General features: G+C 37.8%; 1 protein-coding gene across 1 annotated transcript in view; it reads left to right on the plus strand.

Moving 5' to 3' along the window:
* The window catches only part of scube3 (signal peptide, CUB domain, EGF-like 3), a 116,939-nt gene that overhangs the window by 45,316 nt on the left and 56,319 nt on the right, over positions 1-15,304 (plus strand). The window lies entirely within an intron of this gene.

Raw genomic sequence — 15,304 nt, forward strand, 5'->3', positions numbered from 1 at the left:
TTCTCAAACCGCTTTACAGAATGTCAACAACAAGAAATAACAAGAATACAAAAGATAAAACACAATTACAAATACAAAGAGGAGACCGTGGATGGTGGTACTAAGTATTGTAGGAGCAGAGGGGTGAAGAATGGAACCAGTTAAGTAAAGGCTCTTCTAAAGAAGAAGGTTTTGAGTCTGGATTTGAAGGAGGTTAGAGAAGGTGACTCTCTGATATCCTTGGGGAGAGAGTTTCAGAGCTTGGGGGCATAACAGGAGAAGGCCCTGTCACCCATAGAATGTAGACGGGCTTGGGGGACAGTAAGGAGAGTAGAATTAGAAGAGCGAAGGTTGCGAGGTGGGGAGTAGGGCAATAATAGTTCAGACAGGTACTGAGGTGCCAAGCCATGCAGAGCCTTATAGCTGAGCATGAGGATTTTAAAGTCCATAAGGAATTTGACAGGAAGCCAGTGCAAGGACTCCAGGATAGGAGTAATGTGATCACTTGCACCACACCTGGTCAAGATTCAGGCTGCCGAATAATGGACATACTGCAGTTTGTTCAATGTAGATTTAGATGACCCCAGCGGACCCCAGCGAGTAGAGCATTACAGTAGTCAATTCGGGAAAACACAGATGTGTTGATCAGCTTTTCAGCCACAGTTAGTGATAACATAGGGCGTAGTCTAGCGATATCTCTGAGGTGAAAAAAAGATGTTTTGACAGTATGCTGCACATGTGGGTCGAATGTTAATCCAGAATCGAATATCATCCCAAGGTTTTTCAATTTAGACTGAAGCTCAAGGGATAATGCAACAGGAAAGAGTACTAGTGCTTCAGCACTGCACAGCACAGCACAGCATCCTCCCTCAGGTTTTTTGAAAGTTGTTCAGAACAGCGGTAAATAAACTAGAGGTAAAGTTAGGAAACTCTGAAGAGACTGAGTAATGAAGGACATAGAGAATAACATCTTTGGGTATTTACTAATTCATAAAGTGATACACAGAGGTGGAGATCTGAGTCTCCTTTAAGAATTTGCCCATTTTAATGTATTTATTGAAATTGTACTGCTAATTAACTTTTACTCACTCAACCTAAACTAAATCTGTGGCCCTGTATAATTAATTAACGGCAGCAGTTACAAAAAAGCCTTAGCTTTTCACTTAGTAAAGTGAAGTAATCTCTTCTCTATCTTGCTTTTAAGGATGTCTCTTTGTCGCCATCCCTTTAAAAATATTCTTTCAGGTACGCCCTTGCTGTTGTGCTTAGTGCAGTACACAGTGCATGTACAGTATAACCCCAACACACTGGTGCTTCTTAGATTTTGTAATGTCATTTTGCTTGGAGATAGGGATGACCTTTAAGACCTTGTTTCATAGAAATTTCCACCCATAGTAATCAGCGTTTTATCTTCTTCTGTGTACACAGGGATCCAGGCACTTGTGCATGCTCAAAGTGGTACAGTCACTTTTAACAGATAAAACTGTTAAAAGGTTTGGGATGATGAGGTTCTGTACTTCATCTTAATTTGTGTACCGTTTTTTTCTGTCTTTATGCTTTTTTTCTAATAACCGTGTTAAAACGAAGCAGTTATGAAACCTTTGTATGATGCCTCGAGACATTGAGTAAAGAGCACCCCCCACCCCTTTATTCCTTGAAATTATTTTTTACTGCAGTTTTTAAAGCATCGGTAGCATGCAAATCGCAGTGGGACTGAAAAAAATTAATGAACTATTAAACATATAGCCAGCGGCTGGAGTGGATTATGTTTAAAGAGCATTCCTATGGGATTTGAAAGGATAGTGTTAGGAGAGGTGGGGTGAGAAGTGGGATGTTAATAATGTTGTACAGATATAGTCATATGAATAACAAAACTTATATGAGCTGCTTCCTGTACACTAGAGAAGACTGTTAGCACTCCTGTATTGTTTAAAAGTCTTATGCATCATTGAAAAAATACCATAGAATTGCTTATGTGTTTGTTTGCCTATTTCATTTTGCTTATGCAATATTTCCCAGCCCAGCTATATAAATTATGCTTTATGAATTACTATATTATCTGATATGAGAGCTCTGTGGTATTCATGTGGCGTGAACCTGACCTCAGTCGTTTTTTTATAATGGAGAATTTTTGCAGACTGGTTTTCGTACGATGTGTGCAGAATAGCTGTTTTGAAGATCATTGCAGCAGGCAAAATTCTTAGATAAATGATTTGATAAACATCCCACAGCTCTCATATTTCAAACTGGAATTTGGTTCATTATTCCCTGGGGTGATCCAAAAACAAGGGAAAGAAAATTTGGGGAATTTTGACGATTACATGAACATTTATGTAAATTAGCAAGAAGATGTCTATTAAAAAAATGGTTGTTTTTTTTTTAAAGATGTAGTTGTTTAATTTTTCAATGGTATCATCTAGAGGGCTTCTGAGTTAGCAAGTAAATGTAACAGGGCTATTTCAGGACTGGGATCTGTTATTAGTGGATTGTGTCCTCAGTTTTTCTTACAATATATATAGTATGACTTGTTGGGCTCATATGAGCTTTCAGTGCTTTCGGTTTCCAGTGTGAACAAAAGACAATGGCTAGCAAGTGCACATTTCAAAGAGTTGATTGGCAGTCTGTAAGTCCACACTGGACAGTTCAAAAATAGAAAAACATATTATTATTATTCATATTAAATAATAGTTAAAAACATTTATGTAGTACTTTTCATTTGAAAGGATTCCATAGCACTTCGCATATAGGAGAGGACCCACTTCATTTGGACTGAAGGGCAGCCCCCCCACCTGGGTGACATACTGCAGCCATATCATCTGTTCATTCACTTCATAAAGCATTTTAACTAGTAGAGAAATATTAAAAAGTGAAAACAATAGTAAACACAAACAGTCATAATAAAATCTGTAACCAAAGAAAAGGTGATGCAGCACGATTTCAGTTCTTATTGGGATTTTTTGGGGGATTTTGCAAATGTGGGTATTATCTGCACGTAATTCTCGTTATTGTTCATCAGTATCAGCCTTTCTCATATCTCAAAGGAGGCTGCTCCGGTCTCTCTATTCCCATGTATTGTAGTCCATTACTTTTCCTTTTGGGACTAGCCCAGCCAAAGGTTCATGTACAGTAACCTCAGCCTTTTATTAAATACATTAAAAGTAAATTAGCCTTCTCTTTATGGACTTTGCATTCATTAGCTGTGAATAAGGTGCACTATCAGCTGCCATTGTGGTAATGCCTGGTGCTGCCAAGCTCTTTGCTGGGAGCCCTTGTTAGCAGAAAAATATGCCAATTAGTGACCATGGCTGCCAGCTTCCGTGCCTAATGATAGAGCAGCTGGTGTCTGGTTCTGATTAAAAAGGCGGTTCTAAAGGAGTACCTTTCAGAAAATGAAAGCTTCCATCTTCGTTCGGTGGAATGTAACAGTTCATTTATTTGCAGCACATATTTCCCCAAGTAGAGTAATGAACCCTTTGAAAGGCCAGCCAAAGTGCTTAGTGGTCGAGAGGAATTCCATTCAGGTCAGAAGGTTTCGCTTTTGAAATCTGCCTGAGAGTGACCCCAAACTCAGAATTGTGTGACACCAGACAACCCAAAGAAACAACATCCTATAGAACTAGTGTTTACTCATTTTACACAGCTCTCTTATTTTTAATTGGAAAAGGCCTGTCAGGTTAATCAGACAACATACATGGCTCAGAGGCTCAGATTTTGTAGACGTTTACACAGTGTTATAAAATCAAAAAGCTGTTTTAGGTAGTGTGAAAGTTTTTAGAGACAAAGTGTTAAATTCACAGTACCCCTCCTGACCAAATTGATCTTTTTAAGGGCTTTGCAATGTTGTAACTTTCAGTTCAAGTTGTATGTTGTTATAGATATTTCGGTACCACTCCTTAATTTAGATTAAGCAACCTGACTCTTCATCTTTAGCTTAAAACCGCTCCTGATTCTCACTGAAATCCAGACACTCTTTCAGAAATTTCAGAAATGAAAGACTATTTGCCAGTGTTCATATTACACATCCCAAAAAGATATGTGTGGTTAGCACCCATATTAGTTTCTTAGTAAAACAAAAGTTAACTAAGCAGCCTCTAAGTTTCATTTTCAGAGACACATTTTGTTCTTGTGTCTTATACAGTCTGTCCGTTCTTGAAAAAATAATAAATACAGAGAGAGCATGTGACCGGTATGCAGGCATGGTGGCTTGGGGTTACATGTACATCTCCAGCTTCCTGTCACTCTGTTTGTTTCTTTTTTATTGTCACTGTTTTTTTCTTACAGTCTCACATTGGTCCGTTTTCAGATGTCAGGGACTTGATAAAAGACTCATTCTTCACTTGCCTCTTTCCCCAGTGAGAAGAAACTGAAAGCACTGGTTTCTCTACAGCTCGCTGAGATCCAGCCAGTCTATTTAAACAATCAATGGAGCAGCAGGCCCTGCTCGTTAAAGCTGAGATGGCAGCAGGGAGCGCATGGATCACTGGAGTAGGCACAAACTTTAACACCCACGTGTCACTTATTCAGAAACCGATCTTGAGACTAGAATTCATCTCAGGTGAACAATGTTAAATTTAAAAAGGTACTAAATACTCATGCAATGAAACTGGAAGATTTGGAACGCAAGGTGGATAAGTTGAAGGACCACTCCCTTTGCAATATTACAAAGTGGGTTTTCCAGAGGCAGGGGAGCATGACAATCCAGTCAAACTCTTGGAACAGGCAAATCCTTTATAGATTCCAGTTTTGGCACATTGGAAGCCACACAGAATCTATGGAGATTATTCTATTTGAAGTCACAACAAGCTTTATTTTCAAATTTATTTTCAAGCTTCTCATTGCTTTTGACAGAAAACAGGCTCTCTTAAAGAACCAGGTTAAGGATTTCACTATTTTGTTTCCATTCTCACTAAGCAGCTGTTATACAGTATGTGCTTTATTCATACAACACATTATTTATTCTGCTCTGATATACCTGTAGTCTTGGATACTTATGACTAATATTTCTGTGTTGTTCTGGGATTTATGCAGACTAAATTCTCCCAACAAACATGATCACTGTTTTAGATTTGTTACAAAGGAAAAAAAATAGATGTTGCCATGATACACGAGTCTCATTTCAAACAAGATATATCTTTGTATACAAGGTATTTGATATTAAGTATTGCTATGTGGCAGCCTCTTTTGTGCAGAGTAAAACAAAGGGTGCTTTAATTGTATTACAAAGAAACTTTCAGATTTTGTTTTGGGATTCGCGTGTGAACTAGGGAGACTGACATTTTTGAAAATTAATAATTCAGGTCAAAACTTTTTTTTTATTTTATCCCCCAATGGCATTTGAACTAATTAAGCATTTAAACATTTGGTGAAATCTCTGCTAGCACTCGTTATGTTTAAAATGATTCTTGTCAATTTTAATAATAATTGTAATAGCTGCTCGCTTTCACCTAGCTTTTTTCCTCCCAACAATCCTCAAAGACCTTTATGTATACAGGACCCACTTTAGCTTCTGCTGAAGTGTAGCACCCCGTGAGTGGCACACAGTCATTGTTTGCCAGCTGCCCCAATACACAGCGGTTCAGGTAGAGAAGTCAATTGAATTAAGGAAAGACTTTATGGAAATCAGATTGTACAAGTCCAGAGTTTAATTTAGCTAGGAAACCTCCTTTTTTTAAAAAAAAGTGCCATGTGATTTTTTAATCGCCAGGTATCCTGGAGCTTCGCTGAACATCTGATCTGAAGGATGGCAGCTCTTACAGCACAGTGTTCCTGGTCACAATACTGGGGCAAACTGGTCCAGAATGCGTGGAATGGAAGAGTGCCACCTTCTGGTTCATAAGCACCCCTTACCCCAGCGACCTGATCTCTATTGGAAGTCTCCCATCCCAGTACTAAAAGCTCCACCTTGCTCAGTTTTTGAGATCTGACAAAAGCAAGGTCTTGATATCTGACTTTAAACAAATACAGGTTGGGCTTTTAAAATGTTCAATGGAAATCTTTTAAAAGGAAAACTTTATAGTGTGGTGATGAATGAACCTATTTTGAGTTTCTTTTGCCCAACATTCTGTGCCAAACAGAGGAAATAATTCCTTACTGAGCCTGGTCAGTACTGGGATGGAAGACTTCCAATGAAAACCAGGTTGCTGTTGTAAGTGGTGCTAGTGTACCAGTAGGTGGCTCTCATCCCTCTCAACCATGATACCCAAACTAATACCCCAGACAGACTAGACAGGCCTTATCCTGTAGGAGTTTTCATCCTTCAGATAAACCAATGACCAGACTGCTTAGTCATTAAAATTCCCATGGTGGTTTTTAAGTGCAAGGGTGTTATCCCAGTTGTCTTGGCTAAATTTTACTCTGGACTTGCACAATTTGGCTACCCTAAAGATCCCTCCGAATTCAGTTGATGAAGTAGTTTCTTACTTTTCTACCTTATCTACTGTCAGTTGGGGCTGCTGCTACAGAATGTCTGCTGTGTGTAACCTAGATGGATGTGTAATCCTCTTTTATATGTAAAATACTTTTTCAGGATCATTTAGGATGAAAAGCACTATATAAATGCAAGGAATTACAGCTAAAACATGATAAACAATAAAGTAAGCTACCAGTTGTATGCAAGGTTATATTCCTGGGTGAGACTGGTACTAATTCATGACCTGTATTTACATAAGCCTTATGGAAAGAATTAGTTAGGTTCCTAGCCATCAAAGCTCCCCATAAAAAACTTCTTGTAAAAGGTATTGGCCATGGTTAAACTAACAACATTAATGTTAAAATATGTGTAAACTAAAACCATAAAACCAGTACAAGCACTTACAATATTAAAATGGCAAGACTGAAGAAATAAAGTACTGTACTGTATGTACTGAGGCTAATTTGAAAAATCTACAGCTGACTGTAATGCCATGCTGTGGTGATGCCAATTGGCAGAGATTTGGTGCTGCTTGGTGTGCTGTGATTGGTTAGGTCGTCATTTTATCTTGCAGAATCTAGTGCCACAGTATCTGTGTGTTTGAGTAAATGGTTATTACATTCAGTTCTGCATTTTTTAAACTATTTTTTGTATGTATTTGTAGTTATTAATACTATTACTATTTTTATTATATTTTCAGATTATTTTGTTGCTTTTTTATTTTTGAATGTTATTTTTTAATATTTTACAATGTACCTATTTTTTTCCACTGATCATTTACGATTTCCTTACTTATTTGCATTCAGTCAGAAATTGGTGTGCTGTAGACAACCTTTAGTTTCTGTGGTATCTGGGTTTCAGCAACTGGAGAAATACAACTTAAAATTACCTAGAAATGACACTCATCTGTCCTTTTGATTATTGGCCCTGAAAAAAGTTACCTTATACTTTTAAAGACAATAATACATTAGCAAATCCCTTGTGCTTTTGCATTTTGGACTTTTTTATTATCATCACTTCACTTGGCAAATGAGCTTATGCTCCACCAGGAAGATCTGTAGTACTCAGTAAGGTGCTGTAAGGCAAATGTTTTTTAAAAGATTTAACTGACACATAGAGAACAATCACCGTTTTTACTAATTTACCAATGGAAAAAACCGATGCTGGAATAATTCTTCGCAATATTTTCATTAAAGTTAATTGATGTTAAGATTTCAGGGTGGGGGTGTGTGCCGATGAAAACAGAGAAACCATCACAAGACGGTGAGCCCCATCACCTTGACAAACAGTTTATCATGCCTGGTGTCTGAGAACGCAGTGCTGCTTGATCAGAGACTGGAGGAGCTTGCATGGATATTATTAAGTTCCATTTGACTGACAAACCCCGTTCTGGTATGTAATGAAATAATAACGAAATTACCTTGAACTAAATGGTTTTGAATGTGCTTTGCAGATGACTAGATCCAAACAAGATTTAATTATGTACAGTGCAGATGGCTCCTCTTTCTCTTAACCCTTAAGCAGAGAGACCCAGACTCATCTTTCATATTAAGTGAACTCATTGACTATGCTAAACTGTATAGCAGTTTCTTTACTTGTGGAAACTCTTCAACTTTGTACAACTTTCTATAGTAGTATAAATAATTTTACAAAAATACAGCAAACTGCTTCTACATTGCAGATCATCCAGGTACAGTGGGTTGCAGTGCCTGGTCTTCTGTGTTCTTATGAAATGTAGCAATGTCACAACACTGGTTAAAACACTATAAAATCTTAAATTACCTTTATGTGGTTTACCTATAAAATTCAATTGAAGGCAGGTAGCGCAAGAACCTGTATGGCTGTTAGTTTAAATGTAGCTCAATGTTCAGTTGTAACATATTTATTAACATGTACGGCTGATGCTGTGATGTGATTCCAGATGCAGAGCCTCACCTGATTTACTTAATTCCAGACACTAAGTGTTGTTCTCTTTTACTTACAATCTGACTTTTCATCTTGAGGCAGCACCTATGAACTTAGATTTCACAAATAGTTAAGGGTTCTCTCTTTCTCACTGAAACTTGTTGTAATCACTTGTTTTGAGCAACTCCACAGAATTTTTCAAAGAAATGTTTACACTGTCACAGCAAACCACTTCCTGTGTTTGGGCTGGCCACCGGACATTTCCCTCAGTTTCCTCACAGGGGTTTTCTGCAATTCTCCTCTGGTGAGCCAGATTATTATTTGGAGAAACTAGCTTGCCATAGCCCCATGAGCTGTGTGTGCCATGTTTGCAGTGTACCTATCTGGTCACTGAGTACACAAAGTACTCAAAGCTTTGTCTAGAAGTAGAGCATGCCTGCACTTGGCACATATAAATACAGACTTGCGGACTTAAATTGAAAATAATCAGATATTGACATGCACAGGGAGGTACGAACACACGCAGTCACACTGCCATATGGCCACAGACACACACTAGAATGCTTACATCTGCACACAGTAATGATACCACTAAACCAAAAGGACCACCCTTAGGAATTCATTCACTAAAGCTTCATATGTGATAAGAGATGTGTTATCCAAGGGAAAAAAACAAATGCTATTATACACAGCCAATAAGTATTGAAGTATAAGGTGTGATTTGACACACACGCTTTAAAATTAGTTTATGAGTTCATTAGCATCTGATCAATATACTGTACAAATACTGGGTAATGTATTCCAATGGCATGGAAAGATACAGTAACTCTCAGGAGGGTAATGATATGCATTTGGTGTTCACTAAACCGTGTTAACCATAAATGCATGCTTTGAGTCACGTGGAATGCAGCAAGTGCTATAAACTGAGATCCATCTTATTAAAAGCTTAAGTGTTTTTTGCCCATCTTGAAGGCACACTTTGGCAACAGAAACAGGTGACGGTTTCAAAGAAAAGAGAAGAAAGTTTAAGAGCCTGAAGCACAGCAATTCTCAGAAATTTTGAAAGGCTCAACTAAGCAATTTGTTTTTAGGAGAAAAAATTCTCATTAAATGCGACTTGTGCAAAATTACAGTACTACCTCTATATTCACTGTTTTAAGCCAGAAGAGACGCATGTTATTCTTCAACAGTTCTGTGAAGTTCTGTAAGACAAGGTTCTTGAGTTGATTTTTCTAATTGCCATCAAGGTATTGTTTTGTGGCAGAAATGTTTTCACCTTTTCTTTTAATGTACAGCATATGTATTTTTATTTTATGAATACTCTATAAAACATTTCTTGGTCAAAATATCTTCATTCATAGTATATTTAAAAAAACTGGCTTTCAAACACTGTCTTTTTAACACTTCCCCATTCTTCCTTTATAGTCAGTAACCACAATGTACAGTACGGCTTCAGTACATGGTGTGCCTTCAGGTACACCTTGTGTTCAGGAATTATCTTTAGAACTCTGCTGATTTTTTGTGTGCCCCTTAAGTTGAGGTACATTTTGCTCTGCTAATAGTATGTCATTTCTGTTACCACTACATGCTTCTTAGTGAATGCCACCTTACTTATAGTTATAAGACGCTTGTTAACGTGTGTCTGATGTCCGCTTATAAGAACTTTTATTGAATTAGAGCCTAAGCCTCCTATAGTGAGATATAATGTATCATGCTGAATGTGACTGTGGAGATACCTAATAATTTCAGCTGGAACTTAACTCAGAATACCAGTATTAGCCAACTAATACTAAAGCCCAGTATATACAGTAAAAGTGAAAAGGTCAATACCCCTTGCCAGCAGTGTTACAGGACTGCAGTCGTTGCCATGGTCAGTTCACTGCAAGAAAATACTGCATAACGAACCAATGAAAAATGAAATAAAGTATTGTAATTGCAGTGCACAGGTTGTTTATAGTAAAACTGTATTTTGCTTTATTGATCATAGACTAGCACCGAGACTAGCACTATTTAGAAAGGGTTCTTACCAAATAGTAATCCAACATTATTTTTTTAAAACATTTTTCTCAGTTTTCAAACTTTGCTGAATTTTCCTTCCCATTTGTTACATTATAACCAATTTAGATGATCATGGAGTAAAAAGAGATCAAAGATGAGAGTGAATGCATAGCATTTGTTGTTTTATTTTAGTCACGACTTGAGGAATCTTTTTTTGTTGCTTTTGTTTTTAAAGGCTATTAAATAAAGCCATTTTTCTACTCTAAAATGAGCTTTTTTTTTTCTTCAAATTAGTTGGGGCTGCTGGACCAACAGAGAGATTCTCCTGGTAGCCAGAGAAACATCCTCTTATTTTAGTTTCTTTATTAGAAAACCTGTTGTATATATTGTGTTTTACATTGTGTTGATATTGTATATTGAATACAACACTGTTATATTGTGTTTTGAATCCTAAATATAGTATTTGCTTTGAAATATGAACTGTATACAAATAAGAATAGCTATGTCATACATTCTATATGGGTAAAAGACTATATTTCTTTGAATAGACCAGTAATTGTGTATTAAATCTTCCAAAACACCTTTTTTATTCAGATTAGTGTCAGAGACTGGTAAAAACAAGGTAACTCGCAGTCAAGGCAATGACAGGGCACCTCTAGCACATGCAGTGTGTTTTACCAATATAATAACAGTGTCATAAAATCACAGAGGAGGGATATTCTGAACCCTGCAGGAAGCTGAGCTGTGAATGAATTTCAGACACTGAAGCTCTGATCTCTTAGAATTTGGTGTTTTGTTTAACTTCACAAAGACTGAGTTTTGAGATCTATAAAACCAAATGTGTTGTTTTTGAATTTATGATTCTTACAAGTATATTTTTTAATATTGTGTGTACCAGTATAATCCAGTATAAAGCCAAAAATTTGTTTACAGATGGAAAGCAACTAATTTTGCTTGCTATCCAAATTGTATTAAACACTCCCTCAACTAGGAGTTAAAAAGAAGATAAGTGAGGGATCCGGATTTAATAAAGTTCTAGTGGGAATGATAAAGACTTGATAGAGAAAGTTGATTTCTGTAGGCGTGAGTGTAGGGACTGGTTTATCAGTACTAAATGCATCTGATGCTTCACACACTCAGACAAGAGTTATGTAGAATAGCAGTAGTTGGACATAAAGCGTTTACATTATGTTAAATTCTCCCCTTAACGAAAAAGGAAGAACAAGCACAAGTTTGTTTTAAAACAAACAAACAAACATTTAAACTTGTATATACTTATTTTAGTAACTCTTAACTTAGCATCCACTTAGGACAATAAGATGGCAATTTTGCACAGTAGCAAAAAGGCCCTCATCTTGTTGAATGGAATATTCAATACTAGACTAATTTCTATCCTTCTTTTCCCCTACAGAGCTGAGCTCATCTCACTTATGTTATTCCCTTCCAGAAGGGAAGCCCAAGCCTGCCTGTCTGGCTCTTCACTGGCCGCAGAATTGTTTTTACAAGTGCAAAGTGGCTGCTCTATTGCTCTGCAGACCAACCATATAACTAGACTCTTTTCCTATTCTGTGGGATTAGATCGAACGTTCTACACCCCCCCTCCCTCCCTACCAACCCCCCACCTCTGCCTCCTGCTTCTCATACTCCCCAAAGGGCTGCCCATTAAGCCTGGCCATCAGTCAGGCATCAAAGACTGCACAATGAGGCCTGCGGGACCCTACTGCTTTTGCACTGCACTCTAAATTACTCCCAATTCTTAAGCAGAGTGAAAGCTCAGCACCAGGCTCTCTCTCTCTTTGTCTAGACTAGGTTTTCAACCCTATTTCCCCCTTGAACTAATATATACATCAGTGGCTTGGATGCTTGAATGCCTTGGCTGCATTCATGCTGAATACCCTATACATCTATATAGCAGGAATGCCTTGAACTATGTGACTTGGTTGAAGGGTATCACTCAGCTACTGTGGCTGACATACAGCACAGCACTATACACCTGCATTGATCGTGTTTTCCATAAGGAAAGGAGAAAAGACATAGTTACAAACTTGGAAGCAAAGTACTGGATAGGTGAATTTAAAGTGTCCCTATGTCTCATTTGTAATTTTCTAGTCTGGGACTGTAAGAGAGCAATGTAACAGACCTCTCTCTGCTGTAGTCTGCAATACGCAAACAAGCAGGTAGTGCCTTTTGCACATAGCGTACAGTGCAGTTAAGATCTCAGAATAAAAGTGATATTTAACCATTGCTGTGTAAAGTAAAGGCTTGACTGTTAAGATCATTTACAAAGGGGAATTTATCGCAAATTTGCCTTGCAAAAATGCCTTGCTTTTTCTATAAATTATAGAAATTTTCATAGAAAAAGAAAATATAAAATTACAGCATAATTACTGTAGTACAACACAACTTGCATAGTAAGGTGAATAACAGGATATAGAAGGTTGCTAAATGGACTTCTTTAAGAGTGATTTGTCCCAGGGAAAAACTTTCATTGCTTAACCATCCTAGTGATCCAGGGCTTGACTTGATATTTTTGATACTTGATATTTTTTTGCAGAAGCCATTCACTAGTTACCAGAAGGCTCAAATGAAAATTACAGAATAAAAAACAGCATTCAAGCAGTTCAGTTACCACTGAGCCTGCTCATATTAGCATGAGCAACACTGACACTGAGATAGTAGGTGTATATTATATCAGATTATATCTAATATGGATTTGCCCTAGTAATACCACAAGTAATAAATGAAGAGAGAGGAAAGTGAATATGATAAGCTTCACTCCTGTAATATTATTCTGTTGGACAGGCACATTTGGGGAAATATTGGGATGTTATTTGTGTGTTGGCACGAGCATCAGGCAATATTACGACAACTGAAAGATGGAAAACAGAGAGACTGAAGGAGAATGTGAAGGCCTGTGGACATGACAATTCTTTGGCTGCAGAGCAGAGCACTCACCTCAGTGGGAGTCTGCTGAGAGGCTGTGGTTGTTTCCCTAAATTGATGCTACACCCACAAGAATGTCCTGTTCCACACAGGCTGTCAGAGTCCAGTAAATTCTGACAGGCTCCACAGAACTGAAAAAAGCATGTTCTGTCTTGTTGTAACCATCAAAAGAATTCAGACTAGGTAAGGCACCACAAAATGAATCAATGTTTAGCAAGATGTATATATATATCATGCATCAGACTCTGCAGTTAACTCTTTGTAATGAAGTGCAAATTAAAAAAATTGTATTCGTTCAGTTCTTGGCTCACGTATGTTAGATGTAAGAATCTGGTAAATAACACCAAGATGTCATGGAGTAGCATGACCAGGATATATTGCTCTAAAACTCTGCCTTTACACAACAGTGACAGAATTATTTTTCAATCTAAAAATGAAATTGAAAAAATACATCAAAGTAAAATCTCTGCTTTCTTTTAAGCTTTCTTTTCCCTTCATCTGCTTTTGGGGTCTGTCCCACTAATAGCTTTGCCTACTGTGGCACCTATCAAGGAAGGCCATTAAATATCACTGTTTGGTATGCCTGGACACATTTTTCTCATTAAATAAAATGATAAATATGTCAAGCTGCCCCCCCTCCCCCCGGACACTGTGTAACAGCGGTTATAGAAAGTCCTCAGGCTTGCACCTAAGCAGTCGCTTGGTGTTTTGGGTGCTGAAGAAAGAGCTCTACTTCAGATAGTATTTGGCAGCAAGTACGCACTGTCTGTAACCCAATGTGGCGATGGAACAGGCTAGCCTGGGCCTTATGCACGTTTTCAGTTTCAATGTGCTGACATTTTTATTTCCCTGTTAAAACTTTTAGTGCCCCATTATCTGGAGAAGGAATTCTGCTTTAATTATAGAGCAGCTCTGTGTTTAGGGCATGGTCCCTTAGCAACCAGTGTAGCGAGTAAAGATAACAGTACGGACCATGGGACTCAGAGAACTGCCATGTGCCTCTGGATCACAGAGAAAGCAAAGGGACCTGAGCCAATATTCAAGACTGTTGGGAATTTGGCACCACTGCTGCAGTTTACTGCAGTGTACTGTAAGACACCCCAGTAAATCTATATTTATGTTGTTCTATTTTATTACTACAGAGGGCCACTCCCAAATTCTCTATTAAGTTTTATTAAAGAAGAGAAACTTTGGTTTGATTCTCTTGTGTGGCATTTTTGAGAGACGTAGTACATAGTACTTTGAGAGACATAGCACAAACTTAGTTTCCAATAAAAAAAAAAATTGTCTGCTGCACTTATTATAATATTAGTTACATCACCACATGAACATGATGGGTAAGTGGCTATAGCTTACACAGCCTACAGGCAGCATGCTGAACTGGGTCAATAATGTTAATGTTAATAATGTTGCTTTATTAGCCCTATACAATTTCTTGCATTAGGAATTCGTCTTTTCGCATACCCCAGCTTGCTCTCCATGACACACACAGGCACACAGACAGGGAGAGAGAAGCTATTAGGTTAACTTGCAGGTTATTAGGTTAACTGTCAAGCAAAGCCTTATTCAATAGGTTCAGTAGATTCAGTAGGATCAAAAAGTTTGTATTTTAAAGAGTGCAGATATAGATTTAATACTGTACTGTATATTATTATGATTTTGTACTTGAGAGTAACATGTATTGTATTTATAACATTGCTGTTTTTCTCAGGTTGTACTACATCCTTCTGGTATTAATGTGCTTCTGTCTCCACACTCCTTAGAGTGGCTTGCTGGTTTATTGAATAGAAGCTATGTACTGTAGTGGTTTGTACAGTAGAATCCGTGTTTTTGTTATGTTTCTCATTCTTTCCTTGGGGAGTTTTTAGGGCTCTGGTCTGGTCTGACCGAAGTGTTTCCATCAGTGTTATGGTGGTTTTGCAGTTTCTGTCATCATCTCTGCACCACAAACGTCCTTACCAGTTGACAGAAGCAAATTAATACTGCCATACAAAACTGGCCTGTAAATCCTGTTGACTCCCCATGTTTACAGTGTGTCAGTGAGAATGAGGCAGTGTTTGCTAGATTGTT

Source organism: Atractosteus spatula, chromosome 7 (assembly GCF_055471065.1).
Source record: "Atractosteus spatula isolate fAtrSpa1 chromosome 7, fAtrSpa1.hap1, whole genome shotgun sequence".
In the NCBI taxonomy this organism is placed as follows: Eukaryota; Metazoa; Chordata; class Actinopteri; order Semionotiformes; family Lepisosteidae; genus Atractosteus; species Atractosteus spatula.